The 24,520-nt window shown below is 37.9% G+C and overlaps 1 protein-coding gene across 3 annotated transcripts in view; it reads right to left on the bottom strand.

Moving 5' to 3' along the window:
- Positions 1-24,520, bottom strand: part of Pparg (peroxisome proliferator activated receptor gamma) — a 130,940-nt gene that overhangs the window by 96,648 nt on the left and 9,772 nt on the right. For all 3 annotated transcript variants that reach the window (XM_031382998.1, XM_031383000.1, XM_031382999.1), the window contains exon 2: positions 11,680-11,746. The gene's annotated coding sequence lies outside the window, so the exon portion shown is untranslated. The remainder of the gene's footprint in view (positions 1-11,679; positions 11,747-24,520) is intronic.

Below are 24,520 nucleotides of genomic sequence, written 5' to 3'. Positions count from 1 at the left end.
AGTCTACCACATTTGGAGTTTGGGTGGAGTTACAAGGATCCATAGCAAGTATAAGGAATTATAGTGATATTTGGAAACTCTTGGCTAGCTGGAGGACAACTCAAATCATGGGTTTAGTGGGAAGCATTACTAAATTTGGGGCGGCTTCTTGTGGTTTTAGTTTTTTCTTAAACCAGCATTACTAGGTTTGTTAAGACATAGATTTCTTTTTACTTAGAAAATCTTTCTATGACAATATAAACATAGCCCCTTCTTATAATAAAATCATACTTAGAAATTTTAAATTAACCAAAGGTGGAAAATACTAAGAATCAAATTAACATTTAAGTTATTACACAGGGCAGTTTTGAAAACCTAATTTCCATTAAATTCAGTCAATTCCTAAGTTTATTTCCTTTTAAACAAAAGTTAACATAGCAGCCCAATGAAAAGCTTAATTAAAATCATACAAAACCAGTTAGTCATGCAAAGCAACTATGGAGACATGATTAACAAGCCCCTAAATTTTCAAGAAAGGGACTGAGGGGAGAGTAAAGAAGAAAAACTACCATAAAGCCTCTTTGTTGGTAGCATTTTACTTTGTAGTTCAGCTTTCATTCATCTAATAAATATTTACTGATTAACTACTAAGTGTCATACACTATAGTGTATGCTAAGTATAATAGAGACCATGTTGGTGGTTTTTTTTTTTCTTCTAAAAAACACTTCACAGTTAGCAAAATACAGACATTTACTGAGTAACTATTTGCTTCATTGTTTTTAGTTTCTTTGAGACAAGGTTTCAGCGTGTAACTCAGGCAAGTCAGGAATTCCCCGAGTAGCTCAGAGCTTGACCTCTTAAGTGCTGAGATTATGGATATGTGTGCTCCACCTAGCTTCTGAGTTGTATCTTAGAGGCTTACTGTCAATGATTTCTTCAACTGATACTGAAGACATGTAAACTGACATCTCTACATCTGACTTTTAAGATGAAGGTCAGTTATGTATCTTCACATATGTATTGCTGTGGACCTTTCTATCAGCTATTGCATCTTCACTTCAGTTCCAACAAATCCAGAAGCAGTTCATCTTCCTCCTCCAACACAACTCTATTCCCATTTCTTTCCATACCTCTATACATCAGTCAAAAGTCACAGGGCATGATACTGCACACCTTTAATCCTGCACTCAGGTGGCAGAGGAAGGCAGACCTTTGTGAATTCAAAGCCAGCTGATCTACATATTGAATTCTAGGCCACCCAGAGCTACATAGTGAGATATTAAAAAAAAAAAAAAAAGTCATGCCGGGCAGTGGTGGCGCATGCTTTTAATCCCAGCACTTGGGAGGCAGAGGCAGGTGGATTTCTAAGTTTGAGGCCAGCCTGGTCTACAGAGTGAGTTCCAAGATAGCCAGGAGTGCTATACAGAGAAGCCCTGTCTCGAAAAACCGAAAAGAAAAAGAAAAGTCATTTGAACCTTTTCTCATCTTCTTTCTGTGTATTCAGTCACCACACTGTGTCACTGATATTGAGATATCTTTCACTGGTCCCTTCTGAGCATAGCTATGATCCTGTTACTCCCTATCCCAATCCTTGATGCTCCCCACTGAATCCCTGATCAAGTCCAAATCCTTCTCTCTGGGTATACTGATACCTTAAAACTCTAACCTTATCATTAAAATGTCTGACTTCTTCCATACGGTGTATTCACATCTCTCTTGGAGGATTCATGGTTAACAAGCCCAGGTGGCAGGTGCTGAGCATCTTGGTTCTGCACGTATGCTTTCCCCTATGGATTTTTACCACACTGTCCCCCAATCACACACCAAGCTCTATTGCTTAATTCTCTTCCTTTCAAGGGACTGTCTATAAAACAAAACCCTGAGCCAGAGATATATCATAATGCCATTCTGTCTAGCACAGTAGTGGATATGGATATGTAAAAGAAGTCCAAGGGGAAAACAGGAACAACAACAACAATAACAACAACAACAATCTAACTAGTAACAACAAATCTGGTCCTAGCTGAGAAGACTTGCTATAGAAAGCTGAGAGGTTAGAATTGGTCTATGAATTGACTGTTTCTTACCTCTAGTTATAGAGACTGAAAAGTACTGGTAAAGTATCTCTGTGTGTGCTTTTTGTGGACTTATTTTCAATATTTGCAACAACAAAATGTCACAAAGAGTAGAGAACTGCAGCCTGTTGGGCCAGGTGAGGTGGCAAATGCCTTTAACCTCAGCATTGCAGAGGCAGATGGGCAGAGGGGCAGAGGGGCAGAGGGGCAGAGGGGCAGAGGGGCAGAGGGGCAGAGGGCAGAGGGGCAGAGGGGTAGGGGGACAGGGGGGCAGAGAGAGGCAGTGAGTTTAAGGCCAGCCTGGTCTACTTAGTAAGTTCCATGCTAGTCAAAACAACATAATAAGACCCTGTCTGAAAATAAAATAAAATAATCACAGATTAAATATAGGTGGGTGGGGGAATACCCTCATAGAAGCAGGGGGAGGGGGTGAAATAGGAGGTTTCTGGGGGAGAACTGAGAAAGGGGATAACATTTGAAATGTAAATAAAGAAAATATCCAATAAATAAATAAATAAATAAATAAATAAATAAAGGATAAATACCTCTTATCTAACAGGGGTGTTTTGAATTTCAGATTTTTTAACATTTTCATTTATATGCTGAGATATCTTGGATGACAGACTCAAGACTATGCCCAAAGTTCATTTTTGCTACATGTACCCCTTAGATCCACAGTCTGAAAGTAGTTTTATACAGTATCTGTGGCATATCTGCCTATTTAACAACAATCTGTCACATGAGGTTAGGTATGGAAATTTCTAATTGTGTTATCATGTTAGCTCTCAGATTTTCAGATTAGAGATGGTCAATCACAGAATTTTAAAAAGTAGTGCAGTTCTTTAGCATGCTTTTTATCTCAGGTTAGTAATGTAAAAATAGATTCTAAGGGCTGGAAAGATGGTTTAGTTGTTAAGTACTTGCCATGTTAACCATGAAGACCTGATCTGGGACCCCTAGCACCAACATAAGAAGGCAGAGTGTGATGGTGTGCGCCTACACTCCCAGCACTGGAGATGTAGACGTAGGCCGATCCTGGGGCTCGCTGGCTCCAGGACAGTTTATCCTGTTCAGTGAGTCCCAGGCTAATAAAAGATCTTGTCTCAAAAACAAGGTGCCCATGGTGAGAGGGCTCAGTGGGTAAAGGCACTCACCCACAAGCTAGTGACCTGTCCAAGCTTCAGAACCACATAAAGGTAGATGGAGAGAACCAACTGCACAAAATGACCAAATTCTTACATGATAAGAATATGGCTCAGCAAGATGATTGTAAACCCACCCCACACCTATGACTTAGGGAGAATTGTCACCTTAGAGTGACATACTAGTTGCCACTCTCCCAGGCCTGTTGTTCTTTAACAAGATGTGAATCTGCAGGGCTGAGTGCTCTGTCAGGCTCAGGGACTCTCATTTGTAAAAGAGTACAAGGTGAGCACAAGGCATTTTACTCAAGTCATGTACAGTAGTGCCAAGACAGGCCTCCTACATCTCCTTGCTTTTCATGTGTAACAATAATTAACATGAAGAATGAAGTTGATATTTTCCTTAATTTAAAGAGATACTGAAGAGTTTCATGAATTTTTGAACTCCCATCACACAGATAAACAGTTAATCAAATAAGTTGCTGTGGAGGGGGTGGTTAGTTTTATTTTATTTTTGGTGCTTAGGGACTAGACCTCATGCATGCTAAGCATGGATTTTACCACTGAGCAACACATATATCCCAAGTCCCTAAACAAACTGTGTGTATTTCTTATTGTGTGGTATTATTTCACTATTCGGTCCAAGGTTGAAAGTCAAATGCAGATATATGCAAATAATCTTAACAAATATCTTACTCTTGTCACAGACTGAGTCCCAAAAGGCATGGCACCTAGATATAACCCTATAAAAATTTAATTACTGCAAGTTCACTGTCATTATGAAAGAAATAGATAGCAGTATTTTAGTATATGTGCTGCCGAAGCAAGCACTAGATAGCAGTATTTTAAAGAACAAAGTCCACAAACCCAAAAAGAGACAAAAAGCACACATTGTGCTTTGCTTTAATTTGTCATAACTAAGGAGAGACTCAAGAATAAGAATGCATCTTCCTCTAAATAAATAAAGAAATTTCTAAGACATTTTTCTAACAATATGTCTTTAGAAAAAAAGGTATGTTCTACAAAATAATCCTTGCTGTAAACAGAATTTCTCTGAACTTGGGATAATGTGTCAATTTTCATGAAAATCCTACCATTTTCAGGAATGACTTGGACTTATTCGCAGGGTCAGACTGGGGTTTGTAGGAGACTATGGTGTGAACAGTATAGAGTGAATTGACTTATTTCTGTTTTCATTTCTCTGGCGGGGTGGGGAGTGAAGGTCATGATTGTGGTAATACTCAAGAACAATCAGTTATACTTTCTAAGTTTTCCATAAATTTGTCCTTGCTTGAGTCTCTACATGAACCCCTTCCTACTCAACAGATAAAGAAACTGAGGCCTGACGTCTTTGAGAATTAGCCAATTTTCTGAAAAGACCATAGTTGTTGAATCCTCGGGCAGTGCATTTTTCTGGAATTATATAGTAGGTTCTAGAGGTCAGTTAGTGAAAAAGTTGAGTATGAGGCATATCCACGGTAGGAGGAAAGGCATTCTCACCCCATGTAATTACACTACTTCCTGGTAGCAACCCTTATAGTTCCAGTGAAAGTAGCCAAAACAGATCTTGTGGTTCATTAGTCATGCTAAATTTCTCTGGATAGTTATTGTAGAAAACTAGCAAAACTAGATCTTGTCAATGGAATTTAAACCTTAGCAGTCACTTCTGGATACAGAAGTGCTTCATTTTTACCACGCTCTCTGGAAGAAATTCAATAACACATTGTTAATACTCGACTCATACAAAATGATTTCAAAGCTCCATGGGAATTTAGATTTGCACAAGTTATTAGGATGTGACCTTTCCCTTAGATTTCTTATTTTAGGATCGAGTTAACATGGTATTTCCCCAGTGGGAGCTGTTGTACTTCCTTCGCAGATAAGCAATCACAAATTATAGTGAGTAAACTCAGGGAAATCTATATTTCTGTGATGCAGATGAAAATGAAATCTTAAAAGGAGCCCAAGCTGCATGAGCTTGGGTTTGAAAGGAAAAAGCCATGTGGCTCGCTAACAAAAGAAAACAAAACTCATGCCATTATGGTATTTCCCTGAAATTTATTCCTGATTGTTTCTTGTCCTGGCTACTAAGTCTTGTGACTTTCAAAGTTTATTAAAGATGTTTACGTCACTTAACTTCCTATGTCCTGCCAAAGAGTATAAAAGGTTAAAAACATCAAATAATTTAAATGATTCCAGATCATATGAACTAGAGAACAGGGAGTTCATAAGCTTAAAGGAAAGAACTAAGTAAAATAAAATGAACGCTATCATGGCAGCTTGCCCTTAGCCCTTAGTCCCATGGAATAACAGTACTCTTACATACAACTGTTTGCCATTTATATACATTATTTGCAACATACAAATGATTGGCAGGAACCAAAGGACAGGTACTCACAGGTATGTACACACATTTTTATTTTTTAAAGATAAATAAAATAGGGAACAGAGGATAATGAAGAGACTTAACCCTTAAAAGATTTAACAATAAAAAAGGAATTTCATCCATAATCTAATTTTTCATGTTCATTTTAATACATTTTAAATTAATTAATTAATTAATTTGTTTATTTTACACTCCATATTTTATTCCCCCCATCCACCTTCCTACTGTTCCACATTCCACACCTCCTCCCTACCCCACTGCCTCTATGTGGCTGACCACTAAACTCCCTTGGGCCTCCAGTTTCTTGAGGGTTAGGTGCATCATTTTAATATATTTTAACTATAAATGTTTTTGTCTTAAAATTTCCTCATATGTCTTTTTAATCCTAAAATTATCCTTTCAAATATTAAAGTCATAAATTGAAAATAGTTGATTCTTTAAGGTACCAGGATCCTTATCCCCTTAAAATAGTTAATAATATTTTTAAAAGATTTATTTATTTTTTATTTTATGTGTATGAGTGTTTTGCCTGTTTTTATGTATGTGTACTGTGTATGTGCCTAGTACCCAACAAGACCAGAAGAGGGCATTGGATCCTCTGGAACTGGAGTTGGAGACTATGTAAGGTACCATGTGGGTGCTAGGAATTGAACTCTTAACCACTGAGCAATCTCTCCAGTCCCCAATAATAATTTTTTAATTGACAAAAAATTATTTTTGAGACATGATCTCCCTATGTACCTCAAGCTGGCCTTGAGCTTGAGATCTTACCATCTCAGCCTTCTGAGTGCTGGGATTACCTGTATTATCACGCTTCACTAAATAAATATAATTTCACTTAAGTTCTACTTTGGAGCTCTACTTGGAGCTATGTTTTTGGAAACTGCTATTCCCTTTTCTTAGTCAACAGTACATGGACTTAGTCATCAGCACATAGAGCAGTGCTATAATTTATTTAAGTTTGTATAGCCTCAGGAAATAGTCCTTGCTATAAAGTAGACTGTTCACTTTATAGGTTGGTAGGGTTGTTTAGTCGACTGTAAGGATGGGGCCCAGTGCTGTACCCACTAGGACAACGCACCACTCCACCACTTCAGCAACATCTCCAAGCCTGATTTTTTTTTTAAAAAAGAAGAACAATAAGAACAACAAAATCACTTGTGTTATATGATTCCTAAATACCTGGTAAACTCTGTGCTCCCCACATCCTCCACAACCCCTAAATAACAAGTTACGCAGGTAAAGGCTAATTCACTTACACAAGCTGGTTATGGTGACACACAGGTCTTTACAAGTGGAGAAAAGGGAAGAAAAGGGAAGTCATTTAAACTTTTTTGTTCATTTGTTACTAGAGTATTCTAATGAAGCAAGAACAATATAATTACCCAAGCACTCCCACTAACAAATTCTTCTTAACTGAAGAAGACAACATTGAAAATTAAATAAATAGGTGCCAGAACATATATGATAAATAATAGCATAAGCATTTATATCATCAAAAAAGATCAAATCAAAACAAACACACAAACTGGACAGCACCTAAAACCTGGCTTAGTAAATTAGGTAATGTCACTACAGTGGCTACAATGACGAGTCTTGTTACCATGACAACACACTGAAAGGCAGGCAGTAACTAGAGAAAATGTAAATGTTTGAGCAACAGAGTGAGATGAGTCAAGTGGGATGTGTACCTGGATACCTTACAAGAACTAGAAAAACTATGGAAAGAAAGTTTTTGTGTGATTGTGGTAGTTTATTTTAAATGTATTTGCATAGCCTTTTAAGAATAAAAGTGTTTTAGAAGGAACTGATAAGAGGAACAAAGGACAAATGAATGTGACAGAGATACATTGTGTTTGTGTTTGAAAGCCTTGTGATGACACTCATTTTTGAGAGAGCGGTGTGTGTGTGTGTGTGGGGGGGGGGTGGTCACAGGCCTGAAATCCCAGGACTTTGGCTGTGAGGCAAGGGGATTGCTACAAGTGTAGACAGCTTGAACTATATAGTAAGTTCTAGACTTGTATAGAGTACATGAAATCATGTTTCATAAAACCAAAAGGGGCTAGAGCTATGGTCAATGGTATGAGCATTTGCTGCTCTTCCAGAACACCCAAGTTCAGATCCCAGTACCCAAGCAGTTCACAACTGTCCATCTCCAGGGGATCCAACAACTCTGGTTTCCACATGCACACCTATATATAATTAAAGTTAATAAAAATGAGTCTTAAAAAATACAAATGAGAAAAGAAAAGCTGCAGCTTTACTGCAGCCCTGTGTAGACTTAAGAGTCTAGAAAGTCCTGGGTCTAATCCCCAGCACAATCAAGTTAAGAAAAAGAAGAAAAAAGTAAAACAAAACAAACCCATTAGCTAAAACCCAAAGTAATTTCTTTTAGCTTCACATATGCTGTAAACACACCAATTGCCCACCCTTAAGGTTTCAGTGCTGTGCATGATCTGTATTTCCACCCCAAGGATCTGAATTCAGGTACAACAGGTCAGGAAGGCAGAGCTGTGTACAGAGCCAGGCCCCAATACTGCCTATATCGCATAAAGAAACCTATGAAGATTGCTGTGCCCTTTTAGCAATTTACAGAATTGTAGTCTGCTCTACCCAATATAACTATAGCTGAATGACTGTCATAAAATCCCTGGGTCCAAACAAGTTCAGATATCTTTAATTGATACTCTTTTCTTCCTTGCCATCAGTTAACATATTTCTTACAGGGGCTTTTCTTCTTTGTTTAGATTCATCTGCCTTAGTTGTAAATTAACCCACAAGCAACTCATTGGGTTTTTCTTTGAACTTCACAATTTATGGCACAGGGGCCATTTAAGCTGTCAGTTAGCAAGTTATGTTCAGAAAATTATCCCCAGGTTTAAAAACAAAACTTTCCCAAGGGTAAAGACACCATAGCAAAGAAATAGAATGTGACTACTGAAGATGCCTATAATTTCCTTTGTCTATTATGGTAACAATATATAAATTTACCATTTTAACTATTTTTACTTGCTTTAAGTCACTTTGAAGTGTCAGTTCAGTGGTGGTAAGTGGTGAGCTGCATTGCCAGAACTTTTTCAGCTTGAAAACTCCAACTGTTCCCCTTTCACTTTCTTGCCTGACTCCTGGCCCCAGCCTCAGTAGTCCGTGCTCCACTTTCTCTGACTCTAACTGCTTTAGGTACATCTGACATTCTTCCTCTCACCTAAAAACCATTAACTGATGTAGTTTACTAAGTTGGTTAAACATGCAAGCAAGTTAAGAAAAAAAAAATCAGGGTCAAATTCCAAATACTTAGCATTTAATTCTCATGCCAAAATAATTGAATTTAGATCACTCCTTCTAATGCCAAACTGCATATTTGCCTCATTTTGAAGGGTTTGGGCTCTCTGTTTTAAGTCACTTCAGGCTTTTCTAAGGTAAAACAATTTTGAAAGCAAACTTAGTGCTGCTCTTGGCTTCCTGTAAGCAGCTAAGCTCTCTTAGTGTTACTTGAACTCACTGCACTCTCTGACATTCTGACTGATGCCAACTAGTCTTTCCCCATCTCACTGTTCAAATGTAAGATTCTAGGTAATAAAGGAGCATATGGATGAGATTAAAAAACAAACAACAACAAAGCACAAAAACTGTGCAATTCTCGTTTGAAGATTGGAATCCTATTCTGCTTCTAGGTTCATTAAACAATTTGTTGAAAGTCCCTAGAGAGGTACTGATGTGTGTGGTTGGGATCTGTTTTCACCCTACCCCCAACTATGGGTGCTGAGTAACACACACACTTCCTAGGCAGATATTCTAGTGCTTGGTTGTCCTATATACTCCTGTTTTTTTTTCAGGGTTTTCTAAGAGGCTGCAAGTCACTGGCTGCTACCTGAAGTAGATTGAACAGAGACAGGTTTGTAGAGAAAGGGGTGGGGCTGCATAGAAAGGGAGTAAAGGGGTAGGGGTGCATCTCACTGGGGGAAAGCTGCTTAACATGCATTTAGCTGGGGTTAGCCCCTAGCATAAATAACAACCAGCCACTCTAGGGAAAGGGAATGCATGTGCCTCATACCTCTGACTTGTTTGTGAATTTCAAGCAGAAACTCTATTCTTATAAGTCAGTGAAAACCAAGGGGAACAATTATTTGGCGATTACCATGTGACTTTTTAAAGCTTCATACTTAATGGCTAGAGATGTAACAGTGGTAGAATGCTCACCCAGAATTCACAAGGCCTTGCGTTCAATCCCCAAGATTGAAATAAATTAAAAAAATAATAAAGGAAACCACAACCAAAACATTTTATAGCTGAAAAATTATTTAACTTAAGGCTTACACAAAATATAAAAAGACAACAGATCTCCATCTCGTGCATCTTTATCCACAGTTCACATATTCAAGCCCTAGCACAATTGTAAAAAAAAAAAACAAATACTGATACAGTAATATTCTCCCCTGTATTTGGATTTCTCCAGTTTTCCTGTTAGTATTAGTCCCTCTTCAGTGCCAGGATCTACCACATTCACTTGCCGAGTCTCCTTGTTTTCCTTTAGGTGGGTGACAGCTCCCTTGTCTTTTATGCTTTTGAGGCTGTTGAGCATGTTGCCCAGGTATTTTTAAGCTATCTCTATTCAGGGTATACCTAATGCTTCCTCATAATTTATGAGGTCATAGAATTTTGGGAAGAATATCACATATGTCCCTGTGTCCCTCTCAGGATACCTCACAGGGTAGACAGCTCACTGAGTCTTATTATTTGTTTATATAGACCTTGGCTGCTTGGCTGTGCTTGGTATTTGCCAGGACTCTGTACTGTAAGTCTCTTCATTCCCATTTGTAATTAACACATGTTGGGAAAATGCTTGGAAGCTGTGCAAGCATCCTGCTTATTCTTCCGTTCTTACCCACCCACTAAGGTCAGTGCTCACTGGTGGATCCAGCCTGCAGCAACAGTTGTTATGGTTCTCTGACAACTTCCTCTTGCCTTCACTTCTTTCTAAGTTCTTCTGTAAAGAAGAGTCATCATTCTCTCCACCTTCACCTACTCATTTCCTCCGTAATTATTCACACCGACCAGAACTCTTATATATATTTCACTTGAGGAGCTATGATGCAGCCCCACAGTTCGTGATTTTATTGCTCACATTGTCTCAGTGTTGGCTGCTGGGATCTCTTTTCCACCCCTTGACTCTTCTGGGGCTCACCCTGCCTGGCTTCTGGCACCACATGGGCCTCCAGGCTTATGCTGAACTTTTTGTCTCGGCTTTGGAATCAGCCTGTCTACAAAGAGCTCCATTTTCTTTTGAGAGAAAGTGGCATTTGAACACCACGGTTTGGTTTGCTACTTGGGAGGCTCTTATCTAGGTCCTCTCAGAAGACAGAACTAAAGAACATGCACGGACACACACGCTAATGCAGTCTGCAGTAATTTGTGAGTGTATTTATCTGACAGTTTTTTTTTTTCAATGCATCTGCAGGTTTCAAAAACATGGGTCATACTGTGATCTTCCTTTTTGACTATAATCAATAGTCTTAAAACTACATAAAGCTTCAGAGTAACTTATGTCTTTAGGCAAAAAGACACATGGAGACTGAAAACTGCCTCAGAATACTAGGATCAGGTTCTGAGAGAGGATGGATTTCACAGAACTTTATCCATGGGCCCTGAAGCCATATGCCATGCTAGTCAGTCCCAAGGAGGAACTACTATCATGAAGGTATAAGCAATTCTCCTTGAAAAGAACATGTTTGGTATATATGAACCTAATTCTGTCTGACTAGAAATTAGGGTTGTATTGCCTATGAGGACCAGACAAGATATATTTATCTAACTTCAATCATAAGTGTAAGGATCTGAAATAGTGCACTTGGAGTCATTACTTGGTATGAAAATAAGAGGTTAGAGGGCTATTTTTAAAGATTTGTGTTATAGTGCAACTACTAGGCCATTTTCCTATCTTTGTTTTGTCTTAGACAAGTATGTTATTATGAACCCAACTAACTGGCAAATTATGTAGGAGAAAGTGTTAAGGCAGTAAAAAAATTAAAAAATTAAAAATAAAATTTTAATATAACTTATTAATTATATTAACAAAATTTATTCTGATGTACATACCAATAAAGAGTAGTCCTTGTTTTAAAAAATGTCCTTGGATATCAGTGGTTCACAGCTTCTTTCCAATCTGAATAATTAGAAAGAAAAAATATTTTGAAAATTTGTTGATATTCTAAATTCTCAGACATCCCAGTCTGCCAAAATGTAAATATACACATTAATTTTCATCCCCAGAATTTGCTTTCCCTGAGCACGTAAAACTTTATATTCTCTAGAACTAACCAACACACCATTAAATGACTCATCATGGATCATGCAGTACCCAAAACTCTCCTTAGAATAGCTGTATAAAAGAGACAGATAGGTGTTTGATTCACTTCTCTTATTTTACTAGTAGGGTCACTGACATGATGCAAAACTCTACTATACCCATTTTTAATATCAAATTAATAATAACTACATCACCATTCAAACTTAGGAAAACCTAGATCTTTAAAGGGATTAGCAACCTCAAAAGATAGGGAGCTGAGAGTTCTGGGTATGGCTTACACATTAGAAGGCCTGCTGGCCATGTCCAGTTGGAGGGTGTCTGATGTGAGTTTGATGAGTTATACATTGTGAAGCTGATGTTTACTGAGATTTGAGTTCATCTGGAAGCTACATACTGGGGAAGTCTAAGATACAGTAGAGCACCCAGCCTGCTTGGGCATGGGAGATGTAGCACACAACAGACTAAGCGGACTTTTCAGAGGAAGGTCCAGGGAGCAGATTGTCTAAATAATGATTCACATCCTTGTCTCTTAAAAGGGCTCAGGGAGCCCAGAATAGGACATTCTGTAAAGACAAAACAGCATCCGGTGCCAAAAGCCTTTATCAGGAGGGCCAGAGAGCCCCGGCATGCAGACCCAACATTCTGCGCAGTCTGACATACACAAAACTCAAATACTTGCTTTTTTGACTTCTTGGAACTGACAGAAACTGCTACATAGATGCATGGTGTAAAATGTTACATTATGAAGATGATCAGTTTTCCCATTCTGTTATTTCTAACATGAAAGAACATGAGCTACAGCCAGTGAGCTTTGCTTGTTGATATCCCCCATCACTGTGCAGTATTGATGCTTGGAAATGGGAGAGCTTTAATGCCATCTCAGTTCCAATAGTAAACTGTAGTTCTGTTCTCAGAATGGGACAGTTTCTACAGGATGAGCTAATTTGTCAGTACTTTCTGCCTGTATGCTTTGGTTTTTTGGCAGTGACTATTGACCTCCATCATAATAATTTATATAAACATTCAAAGTTGCTAGTCAACAGTGAAAGCAGCATTCACAGCCAAATTGCTTACTACATCTTGCATGTTTAACATATTGGAAACTACTTTACCTATAAGAAATTGCCACTATGACTTTTCAAAAAGCCAGCTAATATTCCTGGAGGCATGCAGTATTCTAAGCCTCACCCATACCCTATCCTGCCCCCTGGATTCACTTGGACTGTTCTGTGTCTTCAAGGCATAGTCTACAGACACAGGATGTCCCAGGACAGAGACAATCTGAGGACAGTGTATCTAGCTTCTCATATTCTATGTTTATTTTATGTCCACTGCATGGTCAATTTATTTACAATCCCTAAAACCCAGAGATACAAAGCTCACAGTAGGCCAGGCTATTTTTGCCTACTTATTCAACTACTTTACATAAGAAGTCCTGAGATAGGACTTTCTATACACATCACAGTAGATATTAATGCATTCTAAGAGCAACTTATCCAGATTAATTTGCCTGAAATGGAACGAACAGTGAAAATTGACCTAAGAGATGGGGGTAGGGGTAAAAGAAGAAAGTCATTGAGAACTTATCTGGGAATTATATCCCCAAAGGATTGCAGGTATAATGCAGTGGTAGACCAGTTGCCTGCCACCAACAAGACCTTGGGTTCAATGTCCATAATTGCTGAACACAACAAAACCTCTTCCAAAAGGTAATTTTATAAGTGTTCTTTTAAAATGGTGCAGAAAGAGATGTCTTTTAAAAAACTATGACTAAATTAATTATTTAAGTACCATAATATTGATACAAAAAATTTGACCCTTTTCCCTCCTCCACAAAAGAAAACATTTGAAAAATGAGGGGGGGGACTATTGAAATAGCTAAATGGGCAAGAGAGCTTTCTGGCAAGCCTGATAGCCTGTGCTATCAGAATCTTATGGTGAAAGGAGATAACCAGATTCCACAAATTGTCCTCTAAAATTTTACCATGTGCATATGTCACACACACACACACACACACACACACACTGAAAAAATGTCAGTCCTATTTATTAATATCAAATTAAAATATAAGTAAAGTTAATTAATTCAATCATATGCTTGAAAAATAAACTACTGTGATCAAACTGAATTTATCAAAGAAAAGCAAAGGCAATTTAATACCAAAATTTGATAAATACATATAATGGCATTAGGAAAAATTTAAAACAAGCCATATGATTATTCAGAACATACAAAAACTAGTACTCTACATAGTTCTACATTCGGGCTTGGGGTGTAGCTCAGTGGTACAATACTTGCCTATTATGCTCAAAGACTTGTTCTTGACATTTCTTTTAAAAACTAAGAAAGTTTAATAACAACAATCTGTCTCAAACTTACAACTAATATGGTCCTAATTGTGAAATATGACAGTGCATTTCCTGAGGTATAGTCTATAAATAGCCAGTTCCTTTTCCAACAGTAAAGGTTTCGATAGAAAATAAATGTGTGTGTGTGTGTATATGTATGTGTGTGTGTGTGTGTGTATGTATGTGTGTGTGTGTGAATTTTGTGTATATTGGAGGTTTATAAAAGACATTATGATGTAAATACTCTGCAAGTTTTACAATTAAATGACATCATAAACAGCAACTTCACTGAACACTGGATTCATTAGTTGCCATTTTTCTGTTCCTCTGTACATTGTACTGGAATGATGACACACATCTTTCTACCGAAACTAGTTACCAGCTGCTTCATTAGACTTCTTGATTTCTGTTTTCCATTGGTATGCTAGAAAATGCTTAATTAGCCCCCCTGACATAAAAACAATGTTCTGGTTTCTGGACTTATGAGACAAGGATTTCAAGTGTCAAAAATGATGTCTCTGAGGTAGGATGTCCACCACACAGACACACAATGAGGTGACAAATATCAGCAATGTAAGAGCTAGGAAATATACTTTTTTGTGTGTCTGTCACTCTTGTATCTAACATATCCGGCCTGATTATAAGTTCACATAATTTAATACTTACTAACCATCTCTAACAATTGTTAAACCCTGAGATTTTACAATTAAGGAGCTACAAGCTGATCTGAGTGGGCTCCTGCATACTCCTGCCCCGCCTTCCAGATATCGCTTAGTCTCTTATACCTGTTCTTTCTGAGATTTTCTATTATTACCCACTACGGGTTTATTGGCTTTCTTCTTTCTACTGATGAATGGGGAATGTATACTAATATGTAGTTTCTAATTCTTCAGCCATAGCTCCTGATATGGAAAGATTTTGTGTGTGAGAGTGTGTGTATGTGGACGTGCATGCATGTTTGTATGAATGTGTGTGTTCCTAGAAGTTCATGCATGAATGGCAAGCTGAGCTGTATCTTTTCTTAAAGGTATTTCTTATCCATCATACAGTGTCTATCACAGTCTGTTGGGGGAAGGTAGGAAGTAGGCTAATATATACAAATTAGTAATTTTTATTCCAAACTAAAATGTAGCCATTCCTCCATGTCTGAGGATTTTGTATTTTTAGATTTATCCAACTACACAGTAAAAATATATTTTTAAAAATAAATTAACAGGAAGATACTGTTGTCAGCATGTAAAGTATTTGGTGACTCGAATTCAGCCCTTGGAGTCCATGTAAAGGTAGAGAGAGCCGACTCCACAAGCCATCTCTGACTTCCACACTCCTGCTGTGGCATTTGATGCCTAAACTCACATATCATGTTATGTTAATCAAAATAAACATTCTAGAAATACTGTGCCTATACTGAACATGTAACAACTTTGTCTTGTTATTAGTTCCCAAATAACACAGTATAACAATTTCTCTGGCATTTATGCCGTATTAGGTATAAAAAGTCATCTGAAGGCAATTTAAAGCAAAATGTCTAGGTTCTATGCAAACAATGCATTTCATATAGATCTTGGAGTCAGCTCCTATGGATACAAACTCATTGGGCTTTTCCTTACACCGTCCCCTCTGACCATGAAGGCTGATTCCATTAGAGTGCTAGCTCAACCAAGGTCAGTTAAAAATCTTCCTTAGATTTTTACAGAAACCTTATAAAATATACTATTTATTTTAGTATATTTTATAAGGGTGTTATTTCCTCAGATAACTAAATACAATTATTTTATTTGTATTAAAAAGCAGAGGAAGGGAAAAGAAGGGGATAAAGAAGGGGTTTTTGCTTTTTTTTTTTTTCCTTTTTTGAGACAGAGTTTCTCTGTGTGTCCCTGCCTTCCCTAGAATTCACTCTATAGACCAGGCTAGCCTTCAATGCAGACATCACTTGTCTCTGCCTCTGAGTACTGGGATTAAAGGCATACAATATCAATGCCAGGCAGAGAAAGCATTTTTAACAGTGGTTGGTTGTCTTGTCCCAGTGATTGCTTTTAATAAATAGTAGAACTTCTAAATAAACATCAAAGATTTAGTGACCTCATTTGACTTGTCACAAACAACACAAAGACACATTGTATTTTTAAGTCACTGTCACACACTAAACTGATTTGCCATGAACTAGAACAACTAGCCCACATAACTTCTGAACATGAATATACTTGTACATATCTAATTGTTACACAGATAAGGTAGTTGGGGATGTGTGGCTATAGATATTTCATTCCCTCGTAACACAGATACTATAAAACTAGGCTCTTGTGCAGGAATTGGTGGCTGGTTTAGATTGCTTGGGTTCAAATGCTACTTTTCTTATTTGGCAGGTTAGTTTGTCTCTGTTTCTATTTCTTCACTGACCTGAATAATCATGAAATACTTCATGAATATTTCATGAAATAATTCATAAAATACCTTCTTTTAAGACAGGGTCTCCTGTAGGTCAGATTAACCTTAAACTCACTATATAGCTAAGGGTAACCTTGGATTTCTGGTTTTCCCAAGGGCTAAGATATAGACATGTGGTATCATTCTTAATTTATGCAGTTCTGGGGATGGAACTCATGGTATTATGCATGCTAGACAAGTATTCTGTTAACTGAACTACATCCCATCGCAGGGTTTAGCCTTAGCATTATATACAATATATGATTGTTGGAAGAATAAAATAAGATACTGTATCAATGTGCTTAAATGGAGCCTGAAACAAAGTTGCTGATCAATAAATATTAATAATAACTCTCAATAACTAGCTTCTCTTTTTTGGTGCTTGAGTTAATTAAGAAAAAGCCCTTAAGCAAGATGGTAAGTGACATTTTGGCTAAGGGTTTAAACTATGTGCTAGACTAAGCATGACAATGAATAGTTAGCAAACAAACAAACAAACAAACCATGATCTAAGCAGGAAACCACAGACTTTCACTTATGAATAATTTACAAACTAAGTTGCCATAATGAATAATTTTACACAAGAAAGTTATGAGAGTTATTGAGGACTGGGGAATAGTGAAATAGTAAAGAAGCAGTTATCTACTAAGCATCTGCTATTTATTATTGGCATTCTACACAAGGAGCTACAGGATGAACATGACAGACTCTCTCGTGTAACTGCGCATGTAAAGGAAGACACATCCAGAAATAAATGGCTTAAGAATCATCTGCTCTTTGTGCTATTTGGAAAAAGAAGTTGTTAGAGTCAGTCAGGAGTTACCTCAACAAGCTACTGTGCTTATAAGCATTTGCAGGCGTACTGGCTGGTTTTACGTCAACTTGATACAATCTAGAGTCGTCAGAGAGGAAGGAGCCTCAATTGAGAAAATGTCTCCATAAGGCCAACTATACAGCATTTCTCAGTTAGGGATCAATATGAGAGGGCCTAGCCCACGATGAGTGATACCTTCCCTGGGCTGGTGGTCTTAAGTTCTATAAGAAAGGAGGAGGCAGAGAAAGCCAGGGGAAGCAAGTCAGTAAGCAGCATCCCTCCATGGCCTCTGCATCAGCTCCTGCCTCCACAGTCCAGTCCTGTTTGAACTTCTGTCCTGGCTTCCTTCAATGAACAGTGCTATTGAAGTGTTAGCTAAATAAACCCTTTCTTCTCCCAACTTGCTTTTTGGTCATGGTGTTTCCTCACAGCAATAGAAACCCTAAGACATCAGTCAAGTAAGGTTGACCCCTTTCAGATAGTTTGAGAATTAGTGATTTGATATTTTGAAAACCTATTTGGAAATCAATCAATGGAAGCCACATTCTGTCAGAAAGAGCTGCAAGAATTTAAGAATAAAGGTATCCCATTTTTGATCTTTTGTTACTTTCATGTGGTAGTCAAGGTCTCAACCAAGGGAAGGGCTAATGAGAGGCACTGAGAAACAGAAGTGCAAAGGGAGAATCCTCAGAAGAGAAGTAGTTGTAAAACCCCAGAAAAGGAAATAGAAGAAGCATCAAGAATGAAAAACTCAGGGCAGGAAAGAGGGACTAATAGCCAGAGCTACTGTAAGAAGAGAGAGGAAAAGAAGAGGAAGGGGGGGAAGAAGGGGGAGATACAAAATAGGAAGAAAGGGAGAAAGGGGCAGAAGGAAAGATAGGGAGAATAGGCCCAGAGGTTCTGGCCATTCAGTGGTAATGATGTGCATGTTCAAGTTAAGCTAGTCACTTTGTATTTAACCACCAGAATGAATTGTCATTGGCATTTTAAATATCACATAGAAATTAATATGCCACCAAAACTATTTAACTTGAACTTTCACATTGGTAATTATACCTAAATACCACCTTAAGGGAAGTGCCTGAGCTTTTCTCAAAACTTGAACTCCCTACCACTATGCCTGTTCAGACATGAATTTTTTATTTGAGATGTCTGATATAAATCATTTCATGTAGCTGAATAATGTTCAATAAATATTTGGGTGCCTACTATATATCGGGTAATATTCTAGGCACGTGTCAAAAAATTTTATATGCATTTTGGTGAAAATCATAATCTATTTTATTCATATACCATAAAGGGGGAGGGGTCAACTTTTAACAAGGTGTTTTATTAGAGATGTAATGAAATTAAATTTTTTCTTCTGCAGATAACCTGTTACTTGTTATTATAAGCACTAAAACAATCCCTATGGAAAGAATGTCCCTCATCTGGGTTAAAACATTCCAGCATTTCAGAAAATATGCTAAAGATATCATTCCTCTATATAAGAGTCTAAAAGTTACAATGCTATGAAATGCAACTAATCAGTACTAAGGCTAATTACTAGATGTTGACAGAAACAATTTGATGTTTATAATAACTAAGTCAAATAGGCTAAACAATAAAGCATCCCACTTTATTCATGCATCAAAATAGCACCCCACTCCAGCATGGAAAAGGTACCCAGGCCCACCCCTAGTTAAGGACCTATTGAAGCTAGGAGAGGAAGAATCAGTTTCTTTTAAGAGTATGGTCCCTGGTAGGTCTACCATGCTCCAGTGGAAGGCCACACACCAAAAGGATTTAGGCAGCACAAACTGGACTTGATAGGCTAAAAAAAAAAGACACAAAGTAGGATGGGCAGCAAAGGAGAAGTGGATCTGGGAAGAGCTAGAGAACGAATATGATCAAAACACATTGTATGAAATACTCAAATAACTGATTTTTTTAAATGAAAAAAAAATGGCACTCCAAAGATATCCCCAAGTGGGTAGTCATACTAGGACTTGTTTAATCATGACATTACATCACAGGAGTAAAAACCAAATGATTTAAAGGTCAGCATCTTGACTTAGATTTACGTAACACTTCTGCAGAAATTTGCATTACTTGTGAAAAACATCACGTGAAAGAGGAACTTACTATAAATATTAAAATTGGAAATAAATGAACGGCTAAGAAGGCATTGGAAAATAATAGTTTCTTTAAAAAGAATTGGAGAACTAGAGTGTGGGGTGTGCAGCTCATTGGTATAGCATGTGCTTAGCATATAGGAGGGCCTGGTTTCAGTTCCCAGAAGACACACACACACACACACACACACACACACACACACACACACGCACACACACAGTCTAATTGTGAAACTAAGTACAGAATACATTTAAACATCTAATTTGCACATGCATTTACATGAGCTTATTTACAAGTAATGATGAAAAAGTTAAAAACTTAGCTTATGCTAGCTAATGTTCCAAAGTAGCTAATTATGAAGGAAGTATGTTCTACTAGCTTCCTAGCACAGAAAGAAAATCTTGGCACTTCAGGTTCAGGTGGGAGCTTACACGTTGCCTAGTTCATTTCTCCTTAAAAGGGGAAGCCATCTTAGAGACTCCCTTGGGCTCTAATGACAAAGCATTTTCTGCCCTGTGGCAGCCTTTCCCACTGCCGGACAGCTATAGATATTACAATTCTTTATTTACCTTGAGCTAACCTATGACTCTCTTTAATGTCTGACTACCATTTGATAGATAAAGGCTATGTGACAGTTCCATAAAAAAAAAAGGGGGGGCAAGCTCTGTCTCACTTACTATTATAGCTCTGTGTCCAATATATAAAGCGATACACAGAGGGGGTACCCTAAAATCTATGGCAAGTCCCAGAATAGTTTTTTTTTCCTTCAAGACAGTGTGTATCTAATTTGGGGTAAAGGGCATTTTCTCTGCAGTACACTGTGGATACTTTTATGAAAGGTCAAATTATATACTTGAATCCTATGACAACGTCACCTCAAAGCCACCCTCCCCTTGCTCCAGGTCAGTGTGCATTAGTGTGTAGACTATGGCTTTGTCTATGAGCACAGCTCAGGTGGGGCCTTGTCTTCATTCCTACAGATGTCCCACACATTATGCCCAGTTTTTCTAACAGCTTCCTAGTGGCTTTCTCTGCACACAGCTGCCAGGCTAATATTCTGACTAAACCATCTCTAACTTCTTTTCATCTTTTTTTTTTTTTTTCTGAGACAGGGTTTCTCTGTCTCTGTCTGTTCTGCAACTCACTCTGTAGACCAGGCTGGCCTCACACTCAGAAATCCGCCTGCCTCTGCCTCCCAAGTGCTGGGATTAAAGGCGTGCGCCACCACTGCCCGACATCTCTAACTTCTTAAGATCTGGAATCTCCTCATTACTAAGACAAAGACCATACTCCTCCATCTGCATTCCACACCTTTACCATCAGTCCAAAAGATCTACATTTCAACCCTGCTTCTGACTGCTCATTCTTTGGTGCTATATTCTCTATCTCCAGTTCATGTGGAGTCCCCTGGGCTGTGTTTAGTCATTATTCCAGACTTGGTTTTCTTACACTGGAGATTCTTTTCTTTTTTTCTTTGACTATCTCAAGTGATGAACATTAACTTTTGAGGAAACATAAAATTATCCATTTCAGGGTATATAATACTATTAATATATGTAATACTACATATTTGTAATATATAGTATATAATACTATATAATATCTAGTATATAGTTTTATATTTTATTTTCAGCCAATACATACTGATTATACTCAGTGTAGGGTACAGAGTGACATTTCAATATTTGTATACAATGTGCAGTAGTCAGACCATGGTCATTGGCTAGAACACTGGAAAAGCCGTGTAGTCGGGGATGGCCATGTAGTTTGGCAGTCAGTTGCTTGCCTAGCATGTACATGGGCCTGGGTTTGATTCTCAATACTGCATTAAAAAGAAAGAAAGGCAGCTATGTCTCCCTCTATCTAGCTCCAAAACTTCACCACCAAAGAAAACCTGTGTCTGATCTGCTAACGTTCTTTGTGAAGTGACTTACTCTGTTTGGTTCCTTTGTTGTTTCTTTCTCTGTATATGTTTGTATTGGTTTTCATCAGGCTATCCTCTTAATTCTTGAACTTCCGAACTCTCCTCTGCAGGGCTTTTCCTAACTACCCCTCCCTCCTTTGATTTCAGTTACACTCATTTTCAGCCTTGAGTCATCATGTTGCGATGGATTGTTAGTTAACCATTTCAGGTGTACCCTTTTCGGATTTAGGTGGACTCAAGTGTCCTAGCTAAGGCACTCTGTCTTTCTCTGGGTCAAGAACCTAGCCAAACAATTTAACTGTTTATGTGCAGGGGTTTAATTCCCTGTGTGCAGCAAGACATGAATGAGTGCTAAAACAAAACGGAAGTTTGTATATTCAATGAGAGCGCATCTCAAGCTCTCTATCCTTCCCGTTGTGCTCTTTCTTAGGAAGCGAAGGGTCTGGGTCTGCATGTGTCCATCCAGTGTTTCTTTGCCCTAATAACTGAGCAGGTGTGAGAATGGGAGGAAAATGGCAGGTTGCCCAAGGGTGCAGAGGGTGCAGGTTTTCTGTATTCATCTTTAGCAAACAGACTCCTACCTTCATTCTACATCTACAGATGAAGGCCTATCAGGAAGAATTGGGTGTCCAGAGATGTCACACGCATCTTTTAAAGAGGCTCTTTTGTAATTGCTTTTATATGCAAATCAGTTTCTCAGTCTGATACTTTGAAGGTATTCATAAATATAGATCTTCCTTAGAAAAGATTAACTAGCCATGATGATAGTACTTGTGGTTAATATATGAAATAGCTGAGCAATTAAATTACCATCTATTAAAAGATGGGCATGGTGGCATACAACTTTGAGCCCCTTACTCAGGAGGCAGATGCAGGCAGATCTCTGAGTTTGAAGCCAGCATAGTCTACAGAGTAAATTCCAAGCCAGGGCTATACAGAGAAACCCTGTTGGGAAAAAATAATCCATTATAAACCAATGAGTAGGTCAAAATCTGATGGTGCTTTATCTAACCTGGCAAAATGGATGAAAGGAAATCAGTTTTACATAATGCATGGATAACAGTCTCAGCAACATTTGTGTGTTGTGCTTTGTTATAAACCATTTCCAGCTGTAGTACTGTACAGAATTTGTCACAGTTGCTGTTGACAGTCTACCAAGTGGAATGTAAAAACAGGACTCAGGCCCATAGGCCATTATGGAACCTGCTCCTCTGACCAGAACTACTGAAAGAGCTAATGCAGAATGCCGAAGTCTATAATTAACGTTTCTCCCTTTCTCATGTCTCACTTTATCTGCTCTAGAGTATCAGGGCGAGCAGAATAACACTCTCTCCTGATGTTAATTCCATGTATCCTAAAAATGTTACACAGAATGTGCATTAACATTAAAAAAATCAATTCAGGGATTTCCCTAAAAGTTTGGGGAGTAGTAATATTAAGAGTCACATACTTGTTCTTAAAGTCAAATTTAAAAGTACATATAAAACACGTAGGATGCACTGGTTCCATGATACAGGCCAGGACTAGGGAAAGTATACAGTGCACAGATAGGTTTAAAAAAAAAAAGTCAAGCGCTATAATATGCATCCCTATACTCTAATAATACATGACAGAAACATAAAAATAAAGAGAAATGACAAATCCTCACCCAAATCAGCAGATGTAATTTGTGATACAGAAGACAGAATGTATCAGATAATGTTTCAGAGTAAGTGTGTCTTCCACTTCTGTTTTCTTTAGTTGGAGATTAAGAACAGTTTGAATACTCTGAATTCATAAGCTGGTGGTCAGGGTAAATCCTGTCTATGCATGCTGGTTTTTAAAGCTTTATATCCATATCAAAACCAAATGAGTCATCTGTACACATTTGCTAGGGTTGGAGACTGTTCGGAGAAGCACACCAAACACACGGAATGGGTTATGTGGCTGGTCATGTCAATACGCTATATGTTCAATCATGGTTACTTCACATCTCTGACTGAACCAGGGTCTTTAACTGTACAGTGCTAGATGCAGGTTTGTAGTTGTGATCTTTAGCTCCTAAGCTCTAGCTTCATCATTCATGTGGCTGTGTTTTCAGAAAACAGGTTTTGATCTTAATGCAAAGATACATGGTTCATAAAGTCAGTGGTCATTCAACAAGGGTGCAGTTTGCAGGATACATTAAACACACTGGCAACATTTGCCAACTCTGAAAGATTGGTTTATGTCTAAATTGATATTCCTTCAATATCCCACAGCACTGTGTGGGGACAAGAATATATTCTATTTGATTTCACATGAATGCCTTTAAAATGTGTTTCCTTGTGTACTGCCCTCATTCATGTTCAGAATTTATTTCCAAGTGGCCAATGAAACATTGCTGTCATTTTAAATACCAAACAAAAATGGTAAAGGCAATTTGTGAATACAGAATAGTTACAATAACTTGATTAGGGAATGATCATTCTACATAGGGTATGAAGGGGGCTCAGTGGTGAACAGTTTACCTCCATGCTTGATGCTTAGGATTTAATGGCTCATACTGCATCCCTCCACAGAAAAGCTTTGGTGGATTTACTCTTTGAAGTTTCACCTCTTTAAGGTTGTCCTACCACAAACTTCTAAGATCTAGAAATTGAAGTCTTGTTAGCTACAGTTCACACTGGCTGACATTAGAGACTAAATCAGCAGGAACTTGAGAGGGAAGAAAAAAAAGATTTACTATCACTGATACAAAACTTCTAGAAGACATTTTAATACTTTAAGATGGAAAGGGTATTCTGAGCCACAAGATCAATAAAAGATATATACATACATACATATGTACATACATAACACACATATTGATTATGAATTCAGATAGAGGTCTGAACATATGTATATATATATACATATATATATGTATACCCAAAGAAAGTAACAGAAACAATATATAACCTAGGTCAAAGGCAAAAGCAGTTAATTTTTCCTTCTGGAATTTCTAGAACAGGGAAAAAAAAGAAAAGTCCAGGGACTATTA

This window comes from Mastomys coucha, unplaced genomic scaffold (assembly GCF_008632895.1).
Source record: "Mastomys coucha isolate ucsf_1 unplaced genomic scaffold, UCSF_Mcou_1 pScaffold20, whole genome shotgun sequence".
Classification (NCBI taxonomy): domain Eukaryota; kingdom Metazoa; phylum Chordata; class Mammalia; order Rodentia; family Muridae; genus Mastomys; species Mastomys coucha.
Note: the sequence above shows the minus strand (reverse complement) of the source record. Positions and strands in the feature narration are given on the sequence as shown.